The sequence below is a fragment of the Vicugna pacos genome, chromosome 11 (assembly GCF_048564905.1).
Source record: "Vicugna pacos chromosome 11, VicPac4, whole genome shotgun sequence".
In the NCBI taxonomy this organism is placed as follows: domain Eukaryota; kingdom Metazoa; phylum Chordata; class Mammalia; order Artiodactyla; family Camelidae; genus Vicugna; species Vicugna pacos.
In genome coordinates this window covers 20151906-20179684 of record NC_132997.1, presented here as the reverse complement: position 1 = coordinate 20179684, position 27779 = coordinate 20151906, and the positions used below count along the sequence as shown (strand labels likewise).

The following is a 27779-nucleotide window of genomic DNA, read 5'->3' as shown; positions in this document are numbered from 1 at the left end:
GCCAACAGACAGGACACGGATCACTCAGCAGACAAACCCAGAAGAAGAGACGTGTGTGTACAAAACAAGCCGCTGTGTGCGCCCTTATGGCAAGGTCAGAAAGACAAAGACTGTGGAGCTGCCACAGGTTCAAGAGGCCTCAGGAGACGTGACAACTAAACGCGATGTGTGATCTTAGATCAGCAAAAACAGCTATAAAGAACACTTCTAAATGCGGCTGTGGATTAGATAATTGATCGATGTCAAATTGGTCCAATTTGATCATTATACTGTGTACATGTCAAAGGATACCCCCGTTCTCAGAACATATGCACTAAAGTATTTGGTGGTTAAGGAGCATGGCATCTCTGACTTGATGGCACGTGGTTCAGGAAAAAATCATGCACACCTGCATATGTACATACCAGCACACATACATACATGTCTGTATGTGAGGGAGGGACTGATAGAAAAAATGGGAAATAGGAAAATTAGGCAACTGGTTGTCCAGGTAAAGCAAATGTAGGATTTCCAAGTGCCAGCTTGCAACTTTCCTGTAGGCTTGAGTTACATCAAAATAAAAAGGAATATACAAACAATAACAATAGTAAATAACAAGGAGTCCCAGTTTGTCTAACCTGGAATTTCAAGACTTCCAACTAAAGGACCCGAGGCCAGGGCGCTGCTACAGAACGTCTGGTTTAGAGTTAAGGGCAGTCAAACACGCCTCACAGACAGTGTAAGGCTTGGCTTTCATCTGCATCTGACGTAAGTTTTACAGGCTGAGGGCGCTGTAGCTGCGGACACAAGTATCTCTTTAACTGATGGTGTGGCTGCCACTTCAGAGCGACAGCAGACACACTGGGAAGGCATAGTATGAAAGATGATTTACAAGCTCAACTCTTCTAAATAAGTAAAAATATTCAACTTTCCTAAGTTGGTTGTGAAAAGTTATTACTTCATGGATTAAAACCATATTTAAGATGACATGAAACATCTCACAATAAAATAATAAAAATGTTCTTGTCACATACGAACTTGCTGTTTATAACATTTCACATATGCGTCTAGAATTTTTCAAATATGTCCATCCTTAACCATAATATATTGAAAAGTTAAAAAGGTGCTCTAACATTTAGGACTTGTACAAATTAATTCTTGGTTAAAATCTACAAATAAAATGGTATAATGCTTTGAGTATCAGAGTGATTTGTATACAATTGAAAATATTATACAATATACACCAGCACACTACATATATAAATTTATTCAAAGTGAAGCCTCTGACATTTTCTAAGGGTATCACAAAATTAACTTCTATGACTAGGTGATAATGTTTACCAAGGGCAGGCATGACTGTCCCAGAAGCTTACACAGGCTCTTCGTAATACTGGCCAGGGGCTTGGCCGCATACTGGCTGCCCCTAAAGTCGTCATTAAATAATGACTTAAAGTGTAACTGCAGGCATCTCTGACTGGCCTAGAAAACTCAGAGATGCCTTCAGAGCTTCTGGAGTAGTTCTGTCACTATAGATGCCAATATCTTCCAATTCTGAAATACACTGATGCTGGAACTGGAATAAATATTGGACCCAGCAGGTTTTCACTGACCTAAAGGAGTTTAGTAAATGTTCCACACAACCAAACGGCAATGAGCAACACCCATCAACTGAAAGAGACACCACTGTTATTTGCTTCACATGCCCTGATTTCAAACTGTATTACAAAGACATAGTAATCAAAAGAGCATAGTATTGGCAGAAAAATTTAAACATACATCAGTGTAACAGAATTGAAAGTCCACAATGAAACTCATACCTGTATGTGCAATTAATTTCTGACAAAGAAGAAAAGAACATACAATGGAGAAAGGAGGGTCTCTTCAAAATCATGTTAGAAAAACTGGACAGCCAGGTTTAAAAAAAAAATGAAGCTAGACCACTATCTCACATCATGCACAAAAATCAACTCAAAATGGATTAAAAACTTCAATGTAAGGCCTGAAACCATAAAACTACTAAAAGCAAATATAGGCACTATGCTTTGGACATACAGGTGGCCAACGGACTCTTGAAAAGATGTTCAACATCACTAATTATTAGGGAAATGAAAATCAAAACCTCAATTGCCTCACTCCTATTGGAATGGCGATTATCAAATAAATAGGAAATAACAAGTGTTGGTAAGAATGTGGAGAAAAGAGAAACCTCACGCACTGTTTCTGGGGATGTAAATTCATGCAGCTGCTATGGAAAACAGCAGGGAGACTCTTCAAAAAATTAAGAATAGAATTACCACATGACTCACCTTTTCTACTTCTGGGTCTTTATCCTAAGAATACTAAAACACTAATTCAAAAAGATACATGCACCCTTATGTTCACTAGCATTACTTATAACAGCCAAGATATGGATGCAACCTAATTGCCCATCAATAGATGAATGGATATAGAAGATATGGTACATATATACACAATACAGTATTACTCAGCCATAAAAAGATGAAATTTCACCATTGCCAACAACATGGATGGACCCTGAGGGTGTTATGTGAAGTGAAATAAGTCAGGGCAGAAAAACAAATGCTGTATGATTTCACTCATATGTGGAATATAGAAAATAAACTAGCAAACAAAAAAGCAAAATATATGAATAAACCAAACCAAATAAAAATAAACATATAGCTACTGAGAACAGAGTAGTGGTTACAATAGGGGAAGGACAAAATAGGTAACGGTGGGATAACTGGATAGTGACACATGGAAAGTATTTTTGGTGACGAGGTCACTGTAGGGCACCAAGAATTAGAAGTACAATGTTGTATACATGAAACTTATATAATCTTATAGACCAATGTTAATTGAGTAAAAAATTTGAAAAAAGAAACCTCAGTGAAGTTGCAACTTTTAGAACACTGGACTAGAACTTTAGATGTTCCTGTGAAATTATTATTTCTTAGGAAAATTGATAAGGCTTATCAGAAACCATGAGTTCCAACATATATACATTCAGAGGTTTTTTTTTTAGCAGTTTAATTGAGTTATAGTCATTTTACAATGTTGTGTCACAGTTTTAAGATATAGAAACCAAGACCACAGGTAGCACAGAAATGTGGCAGAGGTATAATAAGAATGACGTGCAAATCACGTGGACAATTGAGTTAACAAGTAACTATTATTAAAACCGAAGAGGATGTGGGTTATGGCTATGTGAGGTGTGCTACTCAAACAAGCTCAGCGCCTTTCTACTGCTCCAGACACTGGTCAGAATCCTCCATCCATGCTCTGTTCTGACTTTTATCTTTCAGAGTTTTAGCAATGGGTATGGTCATCTGTGAGGCTGTCTACAAAGCAACAATGAAAGGACTAAATAAAGTGTAAAGATAACATGAAGAAATGTTAACCAGGAGAAGACAAAGTACAGTATGGTTTAAGTATCTCCACAAGTGATGCATTTCTTCCATTTATTCTTAACTTTGAGAACCGTAAGAGAGACAGGTGGGGTTATATTAGAATAATGGAAATAAAAATGTAAATTAAAGAATTAAAAATAGAAAGAGACTCACAGACATAGAAAACAAACTTATGGTTACCAAAGAGGGAAGGGAGGGAGGAGGGATCCATTGGGAGTTTGGGATTAGCAGATACAAACAACTATATACAGAATAAATGAACAACATAGCCCTACTATAGAGAACAGGGAGCTGTATTCAATAATTTGCAGTAACCTCTAATGAAAAAGAACATATATATGTGTGTGTGTGTATAACTGAATCACTATGCTGTACACTAGAAACAAACCCAACATTGTAAATCAACTACACTTCAATAAAAAAGAAAAAAAGCATGAAAGAAGTAGTAAGTTACTAAGATTTTGTCTCAGTCCCTAACTCCCTTTCTGTACTAAGGCCTGGGATGCTGGTGCTGGGAGTCAGCCAATTACCTTTGTCCTTTGCCATCTGGCTCTCTGACAGGTTTCACCAAGGAGGAGGGAAGAGAGGGCTTGGAGGAGGGGACAGGAAGCTAGGGGATTTGCTGCTCTGGTGAGCTCTGCCCCCAGACACTTCTCACGAATCAGCAGGTGGCTCCGGTTCCCTGCTTGGTTTTACAGGCCCAAACCCAGCATCAAAGCACCCTCCAAAGTACCAGCCCAGTCAGTACCACCTCCTCAAAGCTCGCAGTCTCAGCTCTGCGAGGCTCATTCTCTGAGCTCCTCGGGCACTGTTTGCACAGGCAACATCCTCTCCACAGACTTCTGGGTCTGAGCCCCACAGAACGCTCTCCCTCTCGTGCTAGGTTCCTGGACAACTCCAACCTCTTCTTCTCACTCCTCTAGCCCTAGGGATGACGGCTGCTCCCAATATTTACCTGAGAGTCCCTTTTTGCTCTAACATGTCTTAACCTAATTACCTGTGTAAAATGATTTCCATTACACTAACAAATATGGCTTCTGTTTCCCTGACTTCACTTACAACTAGTAGAAACATTAATCTATTAATTTAATGGATTATATTTTTCTAAGTACTTAACAGCTTTCTGGCACCAGTATTTAAAAATTTTATTTTTATTTATTGCTTATACACAATATCTATTTTAACTGTTCACAGATAACATGCTAGTTTTTCAAGTTACTCTTTCCCCAAAAACGGTTTTATATATAGTACTGTTCATCTGCAAACATATATTTGAAGTCTTCTTATACATAGTTTGTTCTTTTAATTAAATTTCACATGGTCCTTAATTGTGTTTATGCTTGAATTTGCTAAGCTATATAATTTCATCATAAACAATAAAAAAAGGCTGTATTGTTGCACATTTTAAATTAGTAAGTCCAGATGATTACATCTCAGCTCTAATTCAGATAGATTCTTGGATGGTTACCTATTTTTATTTCTTCTTAAATACAATGATTAAAGATATATATGAACAGAGGAGCATATATAAAATGTATTTAACATATACCCAATTTCCAACTTAAGACACAGAACAGAACTAATATTTTGGAAGGGTCCCTTATGCTCCTTACATCCCACCCTCAGGCCCAGAGGCAACCACTACCTTCAAGGTTGACTTTTTCATCCCCTTGCTATCCCTAAATAAGTTATTTTATATGTGTGTGTGTGTGTGTGTGTGTGTATACACACACATACACATATAGATATATAAACTTTGAAAATTGAAATCATACTGTTTGTATTTTCCATGCCTTGATTTTTCTTAAGATTGTATTAATAAGAGTTATCTATTTTTAATGCAGATAAATGTAGTGCAATTAGTTTCACTCTTCAATAGATGTTCTTTGAGAGAAGATACTAATTTACTCAGCAATTATTTTATTGAAAAATATCTGAGGGGTTTGGTTGCTGCTGCTATAAATGTAGTTAGCCTGGTCAACTCTGCACTGGTATATACATCTAGGGACCAAAAGCTGGGTCAGAGAATATGGATTTTAAAAAGTTAGTGAAATATTGCCAGATATTTTTCCAAGAAAGTGTGTTAATTTATATTTCCACTATCAATGTAAAAGAGATCTCACTAATCCATATTTTTGAAAATATTTCACATTCTCTGACTTTTTAAATTTTTTAAAAAGATATTAATCGGTAGTATTTTGGTGTAATTTGAAAAGGTATTGATACTTACACCCTCACTTTTAACATGCTGTCATTTACCTCTGTAAATGTCTACTTATAAAGCTACCAGTGTATTTTTATCAATGTTCTCCTGCAGGGCAAGTTCATCCAGACAGCTTTACTGAAGAGTCTCTCTGAGTACAAAGGGTGAGCAGGAGTTTGCAAATGGAAAATGGAAAAAGAAATAATCACAGGACCTCAGTCACAGAGAATGAAACATTCACAAGAGTACTTTAAATGACTTGAATCCCATGGTGACAGTTTACTCCATATATGAAGTAAATTATACTTTCATGTGGTAATTTGTTTATCGGGTCCCTGTGTGAAACAGCATCTTACAGCTTTGAATTAATCCAAGTTGATCACTGCATGAAAAGAAAACACTTTTGCAAAGTACACACTGTAACACAATCAGGGATAATTTCTAAAATAAAATAAGTCTTCATTTAAATGTCAGATAAATAATCACCATTAATTATTGTGGTGTTTCTCAAGGCAGTCAGGTCCGAAAAGCAAGAGATTAGTGAAAATGAGGAAATACAACTTTACTTTTTTTTTGTAATGTGAATAAATGGCATAAAATCTTAAAATTAAATGACCAATGACTTGATTTCCTTCTCATTAACTCTCCCTTCCACTAGCAAAATTACCACTGAAAGTAATGGAAAGTCAAGAGATTTACAGCATAAAAAGTCTAAACATCCTAGAAAATGTTTATCTGAATTAAGTACATGTGCATATTGGTACAGGGAAGGGGAGGGAAAATGAGAAGAGAGAGAAAGATAATAAAAGCTTACTGACTTTGGAAAAAATCACAAGTCAAAATGTTTCCTTCAAAGCTTATGTAAAGGCTTTTAAACATCTCAAACAGAAATTCTTTACAGTAATCTAATGTTCACCTGGAGGAAATTATGGAGCGATCAAATTTTTAAGAAGCAGTTATATATTAGCTTGTACACAGAAACATTTAAATAGTTTATACCACCCTCACTGGCCCTAAAATTGGAATCATTTTTTAAAGTTCTTTCCATCTCTTCTGTCCCCCTCCTTTGTCAAAATGATTATCATCTTTTATTTGAGTTTCTTACCAACATGTCTCTGAAATTCTATGCTTGCCAGAGCAGTACTTTCAAGACACAAACTATATCACTCCAATTCCCTAAACAGAATTCTTCAGTGACTAGATATTGCATTTGGAATAAAATGTAAATCCCTTCTAAAGTATATGAACTTGTGTGTTCTGCATGATCAGAAAACTTTCTCATCTTATGTTTATTGCATTCTATGAATACAGGGGTATCTGGACTATTCATTCCTCCTGGATTCTCTTCTGGAATAGTATTAGCATCCACCCGGTATACAAGCTATTAAAGAGTCATCTTATCCCTTCTTCCTTACTCTCTGTATCTGGTTAGAATCTTGTTGTAATGCATCTCCAAGTACTCCCAGATCCTTTTCATCCTAACACAGGGACCTCAGCTTGTGCCCTCAACAACTGACTGTCTAGGTCTGCTGCTTCAAGTCTCCCCTCTAAACCATGATTCACAAGTGCCTCCTGATGGCCTTTCAGAAACGCCTATCTGAGTGTACTGTATCCTGGCCTAGAAGCATTCCCGTGGCTAAGTAGTGATTGCAGAATGGAGTCCAAACTTTTCAGTAGGTCCTTAAGACCCTTTGCAAGGATGGCTTGTCATCTTCTGATTCCATGTCCCTGAGCAACTTATGTTTTAGCTATATCAGATTTTGCAATCCATTTCTTGTCACTTTTTAGGTTACTTTTCAAAATCCAATTTACATGTAATTTTCCAAGAATATTTAAACATTCCTTTTCTGTGTTTCTATATTATCTTATTTACATAACTAAAAGTACCTGTATACTGTATAGCGGTTATTCACAGAAGTATTGGTCTTCTTATTAGTCTATGAACTAGAAGGAAGGGTTTATGTTTTTATTTTTTATTTTCTATTAATTTAATAAAAGTTGTTGAATGATAGGTATTAGACTATAATATCTCTGAGATTCCTTACTGATATAAATCTCATAAATTTTATTTTTCAATTCTATTTTATGAGACATCCCACCCTTTAAATTCACAAGTTGCTTTTCTAGAAGGTATTTGGGTAATAAAAATCAAGAATCTGAAAACAAATATTCATTGCCTCTGATCCCATAATTATCAGAATCTATATTAAAGAATAATCAGAGCTATAGTAAAAAGGCTGTCAATAAGGATGTTCAACACAATGTTTCTCAAGAGCAAGGAAAACTGGAGTCTAATTTCTTACAAGAATCAAATGACAACTAAATTACAGTGCAATCATAAGATGGATTATTATGAAATCATCTTAAAAAGATTTTGAATTACATTAAATGACACGGGAAATGCTCATGTTATAATTTTTAGTGGGAAAAAATGTATAAAAGTGAATAGAGATTTCCAGTCAAATGGAATGAAAAATTCATAGGCTGAGCCTTTGTGCTGCTGAAAACACATAGCAATGAATGAGAACATAAAGAGAGAAAACCAAGCCACACAGTGTGCTTTAAAAAAATTATAATATCTCTTTGGACCAGAAATAGCAGAGAAGCCCAAGTTAATAAGCAGTGTGGAGGTGAGAGGTCACTGGAGTGTGCACATGGAGGAGAAGGTAAAGATCTTGGCTTATGCAGAAACTGGTAGGGGGAGAGGTCACACAGCAGGGAATGGAACTGGACTCACTACTGGAAACACAGAATGTGACTGGGCTCCACACTCATAAAAGGAGGATCAAAACAGCTATGGTCCACACACAGCTGTGTGCCTAGGGCAGCGAGGCCCAGTCCCTCCCTTGGCCTCTGTAGAGGCGCCCTCTGCCCAGCCTCTGCGGACGGCCCTGGCCACTGTTTGCAGGGGACGCCTGTTAGAATACACTGTTTTGGCTGTTTCCAACTTGCCGTGGCCCCTTCGGGGCAATCGCAGGAGACCCCCATGCTGGCGCCCACTGTTCCGCCCGCCCCCCACAACCGAGTAGGCAAACGGGGAGACCTGCTCGGAAGAGCCACCCAACTTTTCAGGAACAGCCTCCCACCCAACCACCCACGCAGCCCCCGGGCTCCCTCCAGCGGGCCTCCTTGCTCCCGACACGAGGAAGGGGTTGCTCCCCTGCCCCCAAGCCATCTAGACTGTTTCCAAGAGTGAGTGTGATGGTCAAACACGTCTGTACACACCAGGGGCTCCACGGACACCTGCTGGTGGATTTGCTCAGAAGATGGGTGGGGAGGAGGCGCCCTAGAGGAGCGGAACACATAGTATGGATAGGGGGCTGGGGGGCGGGTAGGACGGCAGGACCATCGGGGGAGACGGGGCGAGATAATGAGTTCCGGAGACTCGAGGGCGGGCTCGCAGGACGCCAGAGGGGACAGGCGAGGCGCCACCTGGGACCCCGCGCCTGCGAGGGGCGCGCCCCCTTTACCTGCGTCTCCGGCTCCATGGCCATTTCCTCGCTCCGAGGCGCTGGGACTGAACTGACACCATCTGAGCGAGCCGAGGCGAGGTTTGAAAGAGGAGGGAGCAGGCACGAAAGGGAGGGGCGAGGAAGGCAAGAGGGAGGGAAGGGGAGTTTGTCTTGGCCTTTTGTGCGGACACCTCCCGGATTCCGCACCCGCACTGGCCTCCCAAAAGAGACGTGGGGCCACTGAGCGAGGGACGAGGCCATCCCCCAGAGCGCCTCGGGGCCTCACGCCTTGGAGACCGCCCAAAAGGAGCACCCCCACCCAACCTCAACCCCGCCTGGAGGACGTGGGGACCGGGCTCACCTCGGGGAGGGAGCTTAGGTGAACTGAGCGGGGCGAGGGTGCTCTACTCGTCCGCGCGAGGACTGTGCAGGCTCGGGGGTTCCTAGAGTCAATCGGGCGCGGCTTGTCCAGAGCAGGCGAACTGTTGGGTCAGAATGTGCTCCTGTTCCTCTATTCTTCCTTTATTGCCCTCTTTTGTAATGGATGGATACATAGATTAAGTAGATACTTAATTCGTTTGTACTTTATTCAGTATTTGAGCCCAAATACTTTATACTGTATTTGAGTCTTCTTAGTGGTTAGTCTAGGGCTTACAATATTTATTTTAATTTACAAGAATCTATCTCATATTTATACTGACTTAATTTCAAAAATATAGAAACTTTACTCCTCTATAGCTCCATTCACTTCCCACCTTTTTATGTTACTGCTGTTATACATACTATGTGTGTGACTTATATATGGTACAAACTGTTATAATTATTAGTTTATATAATCATTTGCCTTTTAAAGAACATGAGAGAGGAGAGAAGTATACTTATAAACTATATTATATTAATCTTATTTACCCTTTATTGTTCTCTTCATTTTTTTCTGTAGATTTGAATTACATATGGTGTCACTTCCTTACTCTAATACAAATACAGCTTTTGTTTCTACTAGTTTGTTCTCAAATATATTACGTCTATATGTCATAGGCTCGATAATATACATATTGTTTTATGTACTTCCTTTTAAAGTTAGTCAAAATAATAAAGAAGAGATGTGCAGCTGTATTATATTCTGTGTAGATAAAAATTATGTTTACCAGTGATTTGTGTCTGTGTGTGCATGTAATTTCAAATTATGGTCTGGTGTCATTTCCTTTCAGAAATATAAATTTATATTTTGGTTTAAATAAAAAAGTTTTAAATTAAAAACTAGGGATATAAGTAAGAACATTAATTTTTCTTCTAAGTCTTAACTTTGTGTCCTCCATAACTGGAGCTATTTTTCAGCTTAGGTCACACAGAGGCACACTGTGAGCAATCAGTCTAGTGTCAACAGCATCACCTCCTACAGGCAAAAGGTAGGAGCTATCATAAATGTAACTACACTTTAAAATAAAAAAGAAATAAAGTTCTCCTTTGCACTGGAATAGTCCAAAACCCTGTTGCTGTCTCTAGTAAAGAAACATACATTCCACTATGTAGAACCAAGACCTCAAAATTAACTTCAGGTCTAATTTATCTAAATTTACTTCTCAGTCTTATGTCTAATGTGAAAAACCTAAAGACTTTTACTAGGAAGACAAGAAGAAGACACATTCAGCTAAGGGAAATGAATACCAACAGCCTGCATTCACATTACTGAAACCATCACACGGAACTTCCCACACACAGGAGAAGCTTGCTACTCTGCTGGCTGATTTACTATGGTTTTAAACAAGACGCAAGGAAATCTTTGCTCATGGTGCTATCTTCAAAAGTAATCCCTTACTACATTTAATTTCTTGTAACAACATATAACGGAAAAGACTCTGAAAAGAAAATGATGTATATATGTATGCATATGTATAGCTGAATGACTTTGCTTTACACCTGAAACTAACACTGTAAATCAACTACACTTCAATAAATTTTTTAAATTCATCCTTTAATCCTCTGTACATATCTAAATAAAATAAACTCTTCAAGGCCCACTTCAAGTTTCATCTCTTCCAAACAGTCTCACCCTAAGTCCAGCTGACTCATTCTATTCAATTCCTGACCACAGGCAGCACATTTTGTGACATGATTAGATAATGCTGGACCCCATGGGCTGTTCTGTAATAAATTAGCCCTCCAGAGAACCTCTGTGCTCTCCCTGACATGGCTCCTGCTTTTCTCTGCTGTTCTCCCTGCAGAAATGGATAAACCGTGTTCCCATCAGGTCAAGAAATGGGTGCATCCCTGAAAGTAACTGGGGCCCCCTCTCTTTCCAGTTTCCCAGGTTCTCTGCAGTAGCTGCGTCACTCCACTTTAGCAGTATTGACAAGACACACTCCCATCATCTGAACAAAAATCTTCCCTCACTTTTGCAAGGATGAAATTTAGTTTCCATAAAGAATTTTAAAAGACAATAAATCTTAAGTAAATTTCCCCCAAGCCCTTTTTTCTATGCTGATGGATCTTAATAAACAGAACATTTCATCTGTTGAAAATGAATACCCCTTTCTAATACATCTAGTCCAGCAGAACATAATATCATCATATTAAATGTAATATAAAGTCCAAAAGAACTAAACATCACCATCATTGTTAAATTTTTTGCAATTCAAAAGTACAATTAATTAAATATAATTTTCCTAATACATCTAGCAAGGTCAAGGATCATCAGCCTAATTATATTTCCTTTTTAATATGCCATTAGGCTCTTTGCTTGTTCAGTCTTTAGCCATTTATTTTGAAGTATAAAAATAATATTCTGGCTGAAAGAGGATTTTTTACAAACAGGTTATTTTTGCTGCATTCTTTGAATTGATTGGGTATGCTCTATAAATAGTTACAGGAAAAGCACCTTCAAAAAACAGTGATTTTTCAACATCTAAAACAGACTCAGATTCCACAAATCATGTGTTCATCTTACTTATAGCCTTGTATTTTGATGTGGTTTTCTATGTAAATACATTTTAAGGCTTGCAATAGGAATGTATTCTATTAAAAATAGATGTTATGTTAAAAGTTACAAAGTACCAAACATTTATGATGCATTCCTCAAAACAAATCTAAATTGTCTTACTATAAAATGTTTGCTATTTCACACATTCTTTTAGGTCTAAGAGACAAATAGCACTGTCCAACCCAAACATACCCCTGCCAGCTACAACAGGACAAATGGACACCAATGTACAACACTATACTTCTGCTACTCAGAGTATCACTCAGGCCATCATCCTGTGAGCCCTGAAATATCCACTGATTATGATAAGACATATTTTTAATCTAAAAAATAAACATTTTCAATAAGTAAAAGTAAGCAGATTCACAGATAAAATTCATACCTCTCTTTTCCTTTTCCGACCAACCAATCTTACAGCAGCAGACAACATTTGAAGTACAGCTTACATGATTTCCCAATGTCCCAACATGATAAGGGGAAGCTTTTTAACAGCAAATACTATTTCAGATAAGAATACTTAGAGGCTTTACATTATACACTCCACATAGGAACATTTAAGCAATGAATGCTTCTTTTCCCATTGTTATTATGAACTTTAACAACACACAGAGAAGCCTTTCTGGAAATTAGATGAGGGGATGGGAAGGGATAAATTTGGGATTTTGAGATTTGCAAATGTTAACCACTATATAGAAAAATAGATAAAAAGACATTTCTTCTGTATAGCCCAGAGAAGTATATTCAATAGCTTATAATAACCTTTAATGAAAAAGAATATGAAAATGAATATATATATATATATATATGCATGACTGTGACATTATACTGTATACCAGAAATTGACACATTGTAACTGACTATACTTCAATTTTTTCAAAAAGATATGTTTGTAAATTTCTGTATAGACTGGAAGGTGCCAAACAAACTTAATAATGATAACCAATAAAAATAAGAACAACCAAAAATAAACAAATACATAAATAAACATTTGGCATATATGAAAATCAATACAAATCCAAATTATTTTTAAAATTATCTATTCTGATTCTGGTTTCCATATGAATAAAATACCAAACTTACACTCATATATAACAGTCCACATCCATACCTATGACTTCATGATTAAGAGAACAGACTCGAGCCAGATGGCTGAAGTCTGCACCCAAGCTCTGCCCTCTACTCTCCTGGGAACATTGTGATCCCTCTGCACCTTGGTTTTCTGGACTATACACCACAGACAATGGCGTCTACCTCACAGGATCATGAGGACGAAATGAGCTAATGTTAGATTGCTAGGACAGTGACTGGCAGGTGGTAAATAAAGCCCAGTGACCTGGAGGTTTCCATGGTTGTTATGACCGTTGTTGTCATAATCACCACTATGATTATTTCTGTTGCTGAAGCAGCTGCTACCACTACTGCTGTGTTCACCAAAATATATTTGCTCATGACCTCATCTGACATAGGATGAACCAGAAACTTCTCTCTGAGGCCATTCTTACTATCTAAATCATTCCCATGTAAACTCTCCCACTTTCCTGCTCATAGGTTCAGGTTAAATTTAAGCTTTATTTGGACATGAAAGATCCCAAGCTGACTTAGGGTCATTATCAACATTACAGTTAGGGAATTACCCTTTTGGGTGAGAGGAGACTTGGCTACATGTTTACTAGCTCTAGGGCATTCCTTCAAAATGGGCAAGTGAGATAAACAGTGTTTCGACTATACAGCACAGGGAACTATATTCAGTATCTTTTAGGAACCTGCAATGAAAAGAATATGAAAATGTATATATGTATGCATGTGTATGACTGAACTATTGTGCTGTACACCAGAAATTGACACAACATTGTAAACTGACTATACTTCAATAAAAAAAGTTAAGACATAAAAAATGGGCAAATGTATATATGTGTGTGATGTTTTAAGCATGGACCACATATGAGACTGGTTTTCTATCTTCTTGATTCCTTAAGAGACAGGGTTACTGTTGTGCCAAGTTAGCAGGTTGGTGTTTAATTCTGATCTGAGTCATGCTTGTTTGCTTAAGGAGAACTGTGTCAAGTCACAGTCTGATAAACTCCCATATGCCTTCCCAGCTAATCTCATTATGATTCATATATCTCAAAATGCAGAAGGGCAAGCTAAGAAGTCATCACAGAACTCAAATATAGATTCTATGAAAAGTATGAAATCCTCTGTCTTTGGTTCCTTGGAGGAGAAGGGTTTAGAAATACAAGAGATCCATCATCGTTGCTACTCTAGGCATCCAGAGAACAATCTTTTTCTCCTTCTGCCAAACAGCAGTGTGTCCAGCTAAGCAATCTTCTGTTATCACACTGAAAACATCTTTTCTGAAAGTAAAAACAGCACAGCCACCTCCTTAAATCGCAGTGCATTTGGCTACAGTCTTACTTTCAAGAAGAGGGCAGATCACAGAAAATTATTTGGCTATTTTGAAATATTTAAAGAAAACCAGAATTTGTAGCTTTCATTGTATATAAGAAGAATAGCTTGAAATAATTCTATAAACACATTCCATGGCATTAAGGCTATTCACTTTCCTGGAAATGGATCATGAGGTACTAAAATGTTTGCACATGAAAAGAGAAATTACAGGTCACACAATTTGAACTGTGCAGGTCCACTTACACACAGATGTTTTCCAGTAGTAAATTCTGCAGTACCACATGATCTGAGGTTGGTTGAATCTGTGGACGTGGAAATGAGGATGTGGAGGGACTCCGTACATGAGTCTCTAAAGTTAAGCAAAAAACCAGTAAGAGAGACATCAAGCCAAACTCCAAGACATCATGGGGAGCATGAACAGAAAGGACAAGGAGGAGAGGGTAGAAGAGAAAACAATAGTAATTTTGGAAAGAATAATTTCCAGGAATTCTCAGTCATCAAGTCATTATGTAAAAACATAAATGGAAAACCCCTCTCAGGATGGCTATCAAGGCAGGAAATGTTTGCCATCTCACAATCTCAACTTGGCTCATCAGCTTTGTGGATTACTCATGGGCTAAAACGCAATCATTTTATGACCCACAGTGTCCCCTCCCTCTTCCTACCACTGCCCATCTTTCCACGTGACCTGACTTCTCAGTGACTGCAGACTCACGTGGTACCACCTAAAAAGGGTAGATCCATTTTTTTAAAAGCAAAAGAAAAATAAAACAAGACAACTTCATATAACGCATACGGATGAAGTGAGTTTGGGTCACAGTTTGAAATGATGCATCAGCATATGTAATTGACGTGGCAAATTATTCAGAGAACGAGCTGCAAAGCGTGAAGTATTCAAAATATATAGATTCTTCCCCTCAGAATGATTCAGTGAAGAGAAAATAAATATGAGAAATGAGAATGAGCCTGGTAAATACCCTATTTCTAACTCTGTGAGACACCAGGCAAATTTCAAAGAATCCTGAGAACTTAGGACAAAGAAGTCCAGTAAAATTTAAAGTGTATGTTTTGTCTCCCACCAGCACATTCCACAGCCACGTCACAGCACTGTCCCAGAGATCAAGAACACAGGCTATGGTCTGTGCATTGATAAGCAATACACCAGCAGCATACCTAGTGGGAAAAACGTAACTTTTATAAAAATCATATAAATGTATAATTTTATGACCTCACGGTGTTGCTGATCTTCTGTAGAAGTACCATGAAGTGCTCAGAACTAAATCATTTCACTCATGGAGTGTGGGTGTGTGTATTTTTGTGTAGCATGTTTCTGAAAAGACTACAGCAAACAAAATGGAACAGTAGCAATGTGCCTTAAAAGGGATGCAGAAAGCATCCTCAAGACTCAGTTTGTCTAAGGATTTGATTCACTTTTATAAGCTATTTGTCAGTGAGGTTCTGCAACTAGGCAACAGAGCCTGCATGCTAAGAAAAATATATGCCTCTATCTTTAAAAAGTCAATCAAAAACTATATAGACAGAAATCTGTACATTGACATATGTCATTTGTTTTATCCTTTGGATACTTCTGGGAAAAAGTCTAAAATTTTAAATAGCAGATTGCTTCATGGAATACTGATGTAAAAATCTACAGGCAAGCTTTAGAGTGGTACTTGGAAATACATTAAATTGTCACTTTCCCAAAAGTTTGAAAGGAAAATGCTTCCCTCATATTGACAAATTGTGGAAAGACGGACTCCCGTTCGTGTTACTTTTTACTGTGTAGCTGAATTCTGGTCCAACAGAGAGGCTTCATTGGCTGACAGGGTTCTATTGGCTGTTTCCTACTCCCTTTGTCCTGGTTCATCACTAATCCAAACAAGCCAGTTCGCAATGGAGGAGGAAGACATCCACACACTTGTGGTGCTGGTGGTGGGAGAGGGAGACCTGATCCAGGAAGCAGAGGGGCTGGTGGGGGTAGGGGAATGCCTGTTCCAGGAGGGGGGTGGGGGAGGGGCTGGAGGAGGTGGAACCCCCATACCTGGCAAAGGAGGAGGTGGGGGATTCCCAACATCAGGAAGAGGAGGGGAGAAGGTATCCCTACACTGGGAAGAGGAGGGGGAGTAAGGATTCCCTCACCAGGAAGTGGAGGGGGAGGAGGGATCCCCACTCCAGGAAGAGGAGGGGGAGGGGGGATCCCCACTCAAGGAAGTGGGGGAGGGAATGGCAGCATCTCTGTACCAGGCAGAGGAGGAGTTGAGGGGCCTGCTGTACTGTGCAGAGCAAGACCTGTCATGCCAGAGCATATCCCATGTCATGGGAGAGGGGGGAGTGGGGGGGCACTGGGGCCAGGCCAGGCATGGAGCTGGAGGACTGTGTACAAGGCAGAGGTGGTGGGGGTGCGATGTCACGGCTGTTTTCAAAGGAGGAGCAAACAGAGTGCTCCTGGCTGGCTTCAGACTCAGTATGAAGAGAAGGATGGGAAGGTGAGCCCTGGCCGTTCCTTGACCATCAAATCAGGGAAAGGGTGGAGGTGGTGGAGTCTGGCTGGACTGATGTGCGTTGAGCTGTACAGATATTTGCCTTGGAGACACAATCAAAGGTATCTCTGAACAGAATTTTGTCTGAGGTCCAGAAGGTGAGGACGGCACCGCTGAGTCTCGACTTTCAGCCCCAGGTGGGCCTGGGGGACACTCTGGTTGGGCACTAACAGAAGGAAGGGTCAGAATCCTGCCCTCTTCTTTCGGGGACGTCTGGATTGACTTTGCCTGTCAAACCCTTTTCTCCTAACCTGAGAGCTTCCAGACAGACGTCTTCTGAAGGTGCCACTGCATTCTGAACCCCGTGAGGGCCAGTTGCCACCTCCATGTCCACAGCAGGGTACTGCTTCTCTAGTTCAGCTATTTTGGTCCTCAGATCCTCAATGGTCTGTTCCAGTTGCTGAATGACAGTGGTCTGACCCTCAGACTTCATGTCAGAAACTTCCTGAGGGGCAACAAAGACATCAGAGATAAATATAAAAAAGGAATACTCAAAATACCAAAAGAAAAAAGATAAAATTAAGCAAAATATATCTGTTTGGTTATAATACTTTCAAAAGATCCCTCCATGGGAAGATACTATCAGTATTTGTATGTGTCGCCTCTTATCCACTCTCAGATTTCAGAGTGGTGACACACATTACCATAAAGTCCTAAGGTCCTTGTCTAATCCTTGAATGAAATCATGGAAGACAAGTAGACCCCTGAGGAGAGGGGAGACAATTCTGAGTGACGAACCAACTTACTTCCAAGATACACTACTCTCTTCCCTGCCTGGTAACACCTGGTAGTAGAATGTTCCCTAAAGACATTTTAGATTCTAAGTTTTAAAGTTAGTCACTTCCTTTAAGAGGTAATCTCTAAAAAGGTCTTCAATAGGATCATGTGAGATACTTGCGATTTATATGGCCATGGGCGTATGTCTTATGTGCATGAATAAAGCTTATATCATGTTCACTCTAATTCAAATATTTGACCCGAGGCATTTCAGAAAGTGGTACCTTGGACTCTCCACAATTTGTCAAGGTAGCTGAGAGCAACTGTGCCAACGTATGAGTCACCCTCACATCCAAATGGTGCCCAGCTCTCCCAAGGCATGCAATTTACCAGAACAGTGTAAGGGAAAAAATGCTTTGCTACCCAAATCAAAGGGGAAAGCCCTATGGGTAAATTAAATAGGAATAATAGATGAGTAAAAATAAAAGAGAAGGAAGAGGAATGGGTAGAGAAAAAGGAGGAGAACAGAAACAAGAGAAGGTACCAGAGAAGGCAGCACAGACTCCAGCTGTGCGAAGCTGCAGTGTCAGGCAGCTGCTCACACAGGCTGGGAACTAACTGCTCAGTGGGGGCTGGACTGAAAAGACGAGAGGGAGCGAGTTCTCGTGCTGCGAACTGTTTCTCCAGAGCTTCCCAGGGCTTTTCAAAGATGATCCCAATAGAGGCCGCCGTAAAGAGCCACAGCCCACAGACACAGACATTACTATCTTCCCCGCGTGGGAGCCTGAAGCTGACCCTGCACACCTGCTCTTTATCTACTGAGGAAGAATAGTTAACAGGTAATATAAATATGATATGAAGTGTGAAACTAAACTTGTATCTTGCTTGTCAAAAACTAAATCAAAAACAAAACAAAATAAAAAAAAACCCTATCAAATCTCTTTACTATTTATAAATCCAAAACAAATACCTAACCCATTTGCAGTGGAAAAGCTATGGGCAGACAAGACAGAAATGCATATATTTACTATAAATGAAGTATTTTGGTGCTATGGGTGTATTTGTTCAAAATCTTCAGAAGTAGTTTTTTTTCTAACGGGAATAGGAAAGGTCTAAGCTTAACAGTCTTAATCCTAACCCATTACCTCTTCCCTAAAAACGCTGTATTTACTACAACATTTCACCTGCTGAAGGTCATTTATGCTGCTCAATGAGAGCTAAAGAGAAGCTGCACCTTCAGAGACACGGCCCTGCCAGGAGGCCCTTACTGCCCTGTAATCAAAGAACAGCAGGTAGCTCTTACTGCGCAAGGAAGCTGCAAGGGACGCTCATTTACTGTGCAACTAATTAAGGAATATAACACACCTTAAACAGGCAAAATTGTGAGGCTCTTATTATTTATATGTAAATGTAGGTATTCATACCTATATTTAAAAAAAATCTAAGTTACTATTTTTCACCAATATCTACACACAAGACTACAGTATTACAATGCATAGTTTGGGAAATTAGGCCATATATTCTCTAAATAGCCCATAGCAAAAGGAATAACTTTAATAAACAATCACTAATATCCTGAGAGTTAATTCCACTCTCCAATTACAATGCTACAAGAAATCACAAGCCAAAAATCTAGCTCCCAAATTCATCCAGAAAGTACAAATATTCAAAATTTCTTCCTGAACCTGCATTAGTAAACTATATAGAGTATTTTCATTTTTCCAGAATAGCCTTAAAAGTGACCATTAATAATTAATAAGTATTTTTTGAGTTATCCTAGAATGTAAATAATGCTCTCATTTTCCCTTTTATGGGAACATATAAAAAATTACTTGAGGAAACACATTCAAGTAAATTCTAGTAAAGTTTTCCAAAACTCAATTTAAAAATATATTTTTATTGAGGTATAATAAAAATAGAATATTATGTAAGTTTCAGGCATACAACAGTGACTCACAATTTTTAAAGGCTATGTTCCACTTACAGCTATTGTAAGATATTAGCTATATTCCCTGTGTTCTACTATATATCCTTGTAGCTTATTTGTTTTATACATAGTGGTTTGTATCTCTTAATCCCCTAAAAATATTTTGCCCCTCTCTACCTCCCTCTTCTCATTGATAACCACCAGCTTGTTCTCTATATCTGTGGTTCTGCTTCTTTTTATTATATGCATGTTTGATTTATTTTTTAGATTTCAAGTATAAGTGGTTTCATACAGTATTTGTCTTTCTCTGACTTATTTGAATAAGCATAATAAATTCCAGGTCCTTCCATATTGTTGCAAATGGCAGAATTTCATTCTTTTTTATAGTTGAGTAATAGTCTATTGTGTGTGTGTGTCAGTGTATATCATATATGGATGCTGAATCCAGTCAAAAGCTTTTTCTGCATTTATTAAAAAGATCATATGGTTTTTATTTTTCAGTTTGTTCATGTGTATTACATTGATTGATTTGAAGCTATTGAACCATCCTTGCATCCCTAGGATAAATCCTGCTTAATCATGGTTCATGATCCTTTAAATGTATATTGGATTCACTCTATTACTATCTTGTTGAGGATTTTTACATCAATGTTCATTAGTGATATTGGCTTATAATTTTACTTTTTGTGTGATATCTTTGGTTGTGGTTTCGTGGTGATGCTGGCAAGGTCAGGAGTGTTCCTTCCTCTGAAATTTTTCAAAATGGTTTGAGAAGAATAGGTTAACTCTTCTCTGAATGTTTGATAGAATCCATTTTTGAGGCCATTTAGTCCTGGAGATTTGTATGTAGGGTTTTTTTTTTTTATTATTTTTCCCTTTATTACTGACTCAGTTTCATTGCTGGTAACTGGTTCTGTTCATATTTTCTATTTCTTCCTGGTTCTGTCCTAAAAGATGGTACATTTCTAGGAATTTGTTTATTTCATCTAGGTTGTTCATTTCATTGGCATGTATTTGTAGTAATCTCTCATGATCCTTTGTATTTCTGTGGTGTCAGTTGTGACTTCTACTTTCTCATTTCTAATTTTACTGATTTGGGCCCTTCTCTTTTCCTTGATGAATATGGCTATGGCTTTATCAATTTTGTTCATCTTTGCAAAAACCAGCTCTTAGTTTCATTGCTCTTTTCTATTATTTTTTAAGTCTATATTTCATCTCATTCTGCTCTCATCTTTATGATTTCTTTCCTTGTACTAACTTTGGGTTTTGTTTGTTCTTTTTGTAATCCTCTAGGTGTAAGGTTAGGTTGTTTATTGAGATTTTTCTTGTTTCCTGAGGCAAGCTTGTATCACTATAAACTTCACTCTTGGAACTGCTTTTGCTGTATTCCATAGGTTTTGGATCATTATATTTTCCTTTTCATTTGTTTCCAGGTATTTTTTAAATTTCCTCTTAGAGTTCTTCAGAGATATATTGGTTGTTTAGCAGCATATTGTTTGGCCTCCTCATATTTGTGGGTTTGGGGTTTTGTTAGTTTTTTTTTTTTTTTGGTAGTTTTTTCTTGTACTTGATTTCTAGTCTTGTAGCACTGTGGTCAGAAAAGATACTTGATATTTCATTTTTCTTAAATTTACCCAGACTTGTGGCCTAGCATGTGATCTATCTTGGAAAATGTTCCACGTGCACTTGAACAGAATGTATTATGCTTATTTTGGGTGAAAACACTATTATGCTTATTTTGGGTGAAAACACTTTGGGAGTGAAAACACACTCCCTTTCAGTCTGTGTGTCTTTAGATCTGAAGTGAGTCTCTTGTAGGCAGCATATATATGGGTCATTTTTGTATCCATTGAGCCACTCTATGTGTTTTGATTGGAGCATGCAGCCCATTTCCATTTAAACTAATTATTGATATGTATGTCCTTAATGTCATTTTGTTAACTGTTTTAGGGTTGTTTTTGTGGGTCTTTTTTTGTTCCTTTTTCCTTCTTTTGTTTGCTTCTCTTGTGATTTGATGACTATCTTTAATGTTATGTTTGGATTCCTTTTTTATTTATGTACCTATTATATATTTTTAGATTGTGATTACCATGAGGTTGTTTGTTTTTTTTTAAATTGAAGTATAGTCAGTTACAATATGTCAACTTCTGGTGTACAGCCTAATGTCCCAGTCATGCATATATATATATATACATATATTCATTTTCATACTCTTTTTCATTAAATGTTATTACAAGATATTGAATATTGATATTCCCTGTGCTATACAGAATAAATTTGGCTTTTGAAATCTATTTTTATATATAGTGCTTAAAATTCACAAATCTCAAACTCCAAGAAATATGGAATGCTTCACATATTTGCATGTCATCCTTGTGCAGGAGCCATGCTAATCTTCTCTGTATCATTCCAATTTCAGTATCTACATGCTGCCAAAGTGAGCATCCATGAGGTTTTTATTTAGCACGCAATATATACATGTGATTGTTACAAGTTTGCTGACCTCTTAATTTCAAATGCATTTTAAAAATCCTGCATTTGTACTCTCTTCCCCTCATGATTATTGTTTTTGATATAATATTTTACATCTAATTTATTGTTTGTATCCCTTAACTGCTTATTGTGGATACAGGTGACTTTACTACTTTTGTCTTTTAACTGTCCTACTTGTGTGTGGATGATTTCCTACCTTTACTATATGTTTGCCTTTACTGATGAGATGCTCACTTTGTGGGCAGTGTATCTGTAGTTGTAGGTTTTTCCCTTTCATCAATTTTAATGTTGTGTAACTCACTTCTGGCCAGAAGAGTTTGTACTGAAAATTCAGCTGATAGCCTTATGGGAGTTCTGTTGTTTGTTATTTGTTGATTTTTCCTTGCTACTTTCAATATTATCCATTTATCTTTAAGTTTTGTCATTAATTTAATTACAATATGTCTTGGTGTGCTCCTCTTTGGGACTCTTGTGCTTCCTGGACTTGGGTAACTGTTTCCTATCTCAGTTAGGGAAGTTTTCAGCTAGTACGTCTTCAAATATGTTCTCAGTCCCTTTCTCTCTCCCTTCTCCTTCTGGTACCCCTATAATGTGACTGTTAGTGTGCTTGATGCTGCTCTAGAGGTCTCTTAAACTATCATTTCTCTTCTTTCTTATTACTCTTTTTTCAGTTAAGCATCAGTGACTTCCTCTGTCTTCCAGCTCACTGATTCCTTCCTCTGTATCATTTAGTCTACTGTTGATTCCTTCTAGTGTATTTTTCACTTCAGTTATCATATTCTTCATCTCTGTTTGGTTATTCTTTATATTTTCTAACTCTTTGTAAAAACTCCTTTCTTGTTCTGTGAATCCATTTTCCTCCCAAGTTTCTGATCATCTCTACCATCATCACTCTGAACTCTTCCTCAGGTAAACTATCTCCACTTCACTTAGCTCTTCTGGGGTTTTATCTTGTTGCTTTGTCTGGAACATGTTCCTTGCTGCCTCATTTTGCCAAACTTTCTGCTTTTATTTTTATGTGCCTGGTACAGTAGCTGCATTCAGGACCTTGCAGAGGGGTCCCTCTGCAGGAGACATCCTGTGTCCCAGCAGCACACTCCCCTCTCATTATGCAAGCTCTATGCTGTATGTTCCCCCTATGAGGGATGGATCATTCTATTGTGGTGGGCTGGCTATGTGGGTAGGCTTCATTGATTCCTGGTCCACTTAGATGCCAGGTTCTGCCTTGTACGCAGGCTGCTGGCCACTCGTTGGCAGAACTGGGTCACAAGAGAGCTGACTGCAGAAGCTGGGGAAATGCTGGGGCTAATACCAGCTCACTGATGAGCAGAGTCAGGGTCCAGGTGGCCCCAGGGTTGTTGCCCACCAACTGGTGGGTGACCAGGTCCTGGGGCAAGTACCAGAGGAAAGATGACAAATCTATTTTATTCAGCATACTAAGTATTTTATTTTACATATCACCAAATTTGACATTATTTTTTTTAAAATATTGCTTCAAACCTGTAAATTAGCATAAGTGGTAGAGTCTGCCATCCACTTTGGCTGAACAAGTGTGTACAATAAGTTAGCCAAAATTCTTTCATTTCTGTATAATCTTACATGTGGGTGATGTTAGTTATTTCTTATAAATTGCTTGATCACTTGAATATCACAAAATACAAGCTGCCATTAAAAATAATACATTCAACAAAGTATTTTCAAAATAAAGAGTATCTGGTTCCCAGAAAAAGAAACATTACTATAATATTAAGGCCAAAACTGTCAAAAAGAAAGCTAAGATATATTCATGGAAAGCTTCTGCTGAAAAGTTAAGTTTGCTCATCTTTGAAACTTCACTATGTTTACTATGTAATTCATTTTCTCTAATATTCAGATTTTCAAGTTCTGCTAAATTCTAAGGCCATATTACTGGCAAGTTAGGATACCTCTAGATAGCTGTAAAATATGAATTCTACTCTTCACAGACACATACTTATTTCTTAACTCTTTATTTCTCAAGCTGTAAATTCTGACCAGTCTTAGGTTTTGGAGAAAACCAGTGAGATTCCAGATTTCCAATAAGCTAATACTTGTTATTATTCTATAGGAAAATAAACCCAGATTTTAAAATAGAATAAGATTATGCACAGAAATAAAGTACAATAAATTTCAACTTTGAAAAGGATTTACATTTCCCTGATAATTAGTGATATTAAGCATTTTTCCATGTGCCTATTGATCATTTGCTTGTTTTCCTTGGAGAATTGCTTGTTTAGGTCTTCTGCCCATTTTTGGATTGGGTTGTTTGGTTGCTTCTTATTTAGTGGTATGAGCTGCTTATGTATTCTGGAGATCAAGCCTTTGTCAGTTTCATTCACAAAAATTTTCTCCCATTCTGTAGGTTGTCTTTTTGTTTTACTTATGGTTTCCTTTGCTGTGCAGAAGCTTGTAAGTTTAATTAGGTCCCATTTGTTTATTCTTGCTTTCAAAATGTAGAATAGATAAACAACACTACACTGTAATAACACAGGGAAATATACAAAAGATCTTATGGTAGCTCACAGAGAAAACAATGTGACAATGAATATATATATGTTCATGTATAACTGGAAAATTGTGCTCTACACTGGAATTTGACACAGCATTGTAAAATGATTATAAATCAATAAAAACGTTTTAAAAAATAAAAATAAAAAAGTCTCAAAGGTAAAATTCTTAAGAAAGAAAAATATACAAATTCTTGGGAAAAACTCAAATTATCACAAGGACAAAATAAATAAAACTCTCCTTTGCAATTCAAAAAGAAAATTTCAACTTTGAAAAGGAATTTCAAGAAATAAGGGAATATCAGAAAATACGGTAACTGGTAAATAACATACCTAGGGTGCGTTAAATGAGAACATTTTATGGAAAAGCATTTCTCCCAGAGCACTAAAATAGCATTTCTGGAATCCTTACAAAGGAAACGATGAGCTATTGAAATTGTAATATTTTTGAACTGGAATGGAAATGACAAATCACTTCCAAACCCTTCACTGCCCAGATGCGAAATGTGAGGTGGAGAGGAGAGGGATAAGTCAGAAATCATAACTGGCTGGGTAACTTTAAACTCCTATGGCAGCAGTTGATAATCTGATTGATGGAAAGGTTAAAGTCACCATCATTAGTGAATGACCAGAGTGGAGGTAATAAACAGCATGTTTAGGAAAGGAGTCAGAAAAAAATGGAAACAAACAGCCTTTCTGGTTCCCTCACATCTTCTGAATTTTCTCTCCCATGACCTGCGTTGTGGCAAGGTCCTGCACTATACTCCAAAGCAAAACATTCCTTAACTGTCTGAGTTAGTGCAAGGAAGGAAAACAGTCTGACACAGCTTCCCTTCATTGATGATCCACGCAAACAACACAGCTTAGTGTCTCACCTCCCAGCTGCCTCCCTGCATCAATACCCAACTAGCCTCCACCATCATAAAAGTTCCAAACAACAAAGCTCACAGAAAATCGAATGCAATGGCTTGGGAATGTTACCCAGAGGGGCAGAGCTATACCTTCTGACCCTGCTGCCACTTGGCTGGAACTGCTGTCCTGGTGACCCTCGTGTTCTCACTGCCAACACTGCAGCTCCAACTTAGCCTTTATAAAGACTGCGAAACTATTTCTCACTCCTTCCTTCTTAAAATCCTCTACTTACTTGGCTTCTATAATTTTACACTCTCTCCTCATTTGCTTTTCTCTTCTCTCATTTGAATTTTTTTGGAGTACAGTACCAAACTTGTAGTAATTCCCAAGACTCTATCCTTGGCCCACAATCCTCTCTTTCTGTGCTAGAGGAGATCAACAATTTTATCATCTTAAATCTCTCATCTCTGTACTGCTGATTTGCAAGTTTTCCCCTCTCAACAATACTTCACTTCCATATTGTGACTGCATAGTTATCACTGCTATTTTGTTAAATTTTATCTTTTATTGAGGAAAAATTGACATAATATTTCTATTTGATTACTTTCCTTTTTCTTTATATTTACAACACATCTTATCCTATAAATAAACATCACCTCTCTGCCTTGCACTTTCTCGAGGCTTGGCAGTAGCTTTGATTAATGTTTCTAACTTATTAGCTCTTAAACTTAATGTGCAGCGGAATCCCCTGGAGGGGTTGTTTACTCACAGACTGCTGGGCCCCACCCTGTGACTCCAGTTCAGTAGGCCTGGGGCAGGGCCTGAGAATTTGCATTTCTAACCAGTTCCCAGATGATGCTGATGCTGTTCCTCCAGGGACCACTCTTTGAGAACCAAAGCCTAAATTTATACTCTAGATATGGTTACCAAATCCATTAGTTCAGCCTTTGGCTGCTACTTTTTCTTTATCACATCAGCACTTTAGTTCAGAATCTCCCCACTTCATAATTGAGAGTTTTAGGATCTGGTTCTCCTGATTGGTTCTAGTCTCCCTCTTGTTATCGTATGACATTTTCTCACAAGGTCCTTAAACATGAGTTCATCGTGGTACATCCTTGCTCAAAGACTCATGGCTCTTATGTTGAGCATAAAACATTATAAATACTCTACCTGGCTCATAAGGTCTTTAATAGCCTGTAAAAAAGTGGATACCCTAATTACCTCCCCTGCCTACTGCCAAGGGCTACTGTGAGGGTTCAATGGGATACAGTCGGCTCCCCTTATTCAGTTATGTTGTATGAAGTCAAAGAGAACAATGAATTAGTGAGCACTGAACCGCTGCTTCTGGGGAAAAAGTGCTCAGTTCCCACAAGCCTCCAGCTACATTTTCTAAAGTCACCTTATATAATATAATAAATATATTTAAATTGTATTAAATGTATACATTGTATGTAACACACACTTTCTCTGTAAGGCACACCGCAGCCCTCCTGCACCTAGGACACTGAACAGCACTGCAGCCCTATGTTTGGGGGCTTTTTAAATGGCCAAGTCATCAGCAGAAAGCACAAAAAGGTGGAAAATGTGGCACTAAATAGGCAGCAGAAAAGACATTTATTTACAGAATTAGCTGAAGCAAGAAGGCAGAGTGTTGCTTCATCCCACCGTGGCTGGGGAAGATGCACGCCAGGTGACTCAAGTTTTTCACCACTTTGCACATGTCTGCAAATGAAGTAAAGGGCTTGCAAGCAGTGGTTTCAGGGCTGTAAATAAATTCTAGCTAGTTGTCAGGCTTACAAATACAGAATCTCTAATTGATGAGGATCAACTGTGCTAAGAAGGCAACTCTGGAAGCCAGAGTACTGCTCAGACATGACAATAATAATGACAAAATATCAGTTAACATTTTGAGTGCCTACCATGTGCCAGGAGTTCTTCTAAGCACTTCATGAAAATTAATGCATTTAAATCTCACAGAAACCTATGAGACAGGAGTTATTACTATCCTCATTTTGTAGATGAGGAAATTAAGGCATAGAGAATAAAAAGCATGGCTGAGGTTCCCCAGTTAAAAGTGGGATAACTGGGATTTGTGCCCAGGCACACTGGCTCAGAGCCCAATACTCAATCACTATGTTGTGAATATAAGCAAAATTTCCACCTCTCCCCAGTAAGCACCTCTGCTTGAGTCAGCGTGGTCACCAGTATGTTTATTCATTCATCAAACATTTTCTGATCTGCCCAGAAATGTCAGGCACTATGTTAGATACTGGAGGGGCAAACAGAATATGG

At 38.2% G+C, this 27779-nt stretch overlaps 1 long non-coding RNA gene, 1 other non-coding gene and 1 pseudogene across 2 annotated transcripts; all 3 read right to left on the bottom strand.

Moving 5' to 3' along the window:
- Nucleotides 1-27779, bottom strand: part of LOC140699886 (formin-2-like) — a 121548-nt pseudogene that overhangs the window by 28030 nt on the left and 65739 nt on the right.
- Nucleotides 8990-13450, bottom strand: LOC140699194 (uncharacterized). Its single transcript, XR_012077204.1, has 3 exons — nt 13105-13450; nt 9406-9576; nt 8990-9124 (listed from the first exon to the last, which is right to left on the bottom strand). It is a non-coding gene; the product is annotated as an uncharacterized lncRNA (long non-coding RNA).
- On the bottom strand, nt 21954-22062 carry LOC116279905 (U6 spliceosomal RNA). Its single transcript, XR_004189189.1, has one exon. It is a non-coding gene; the product is annotated as a U6 spliceosomal RNA (small nuclear RNA).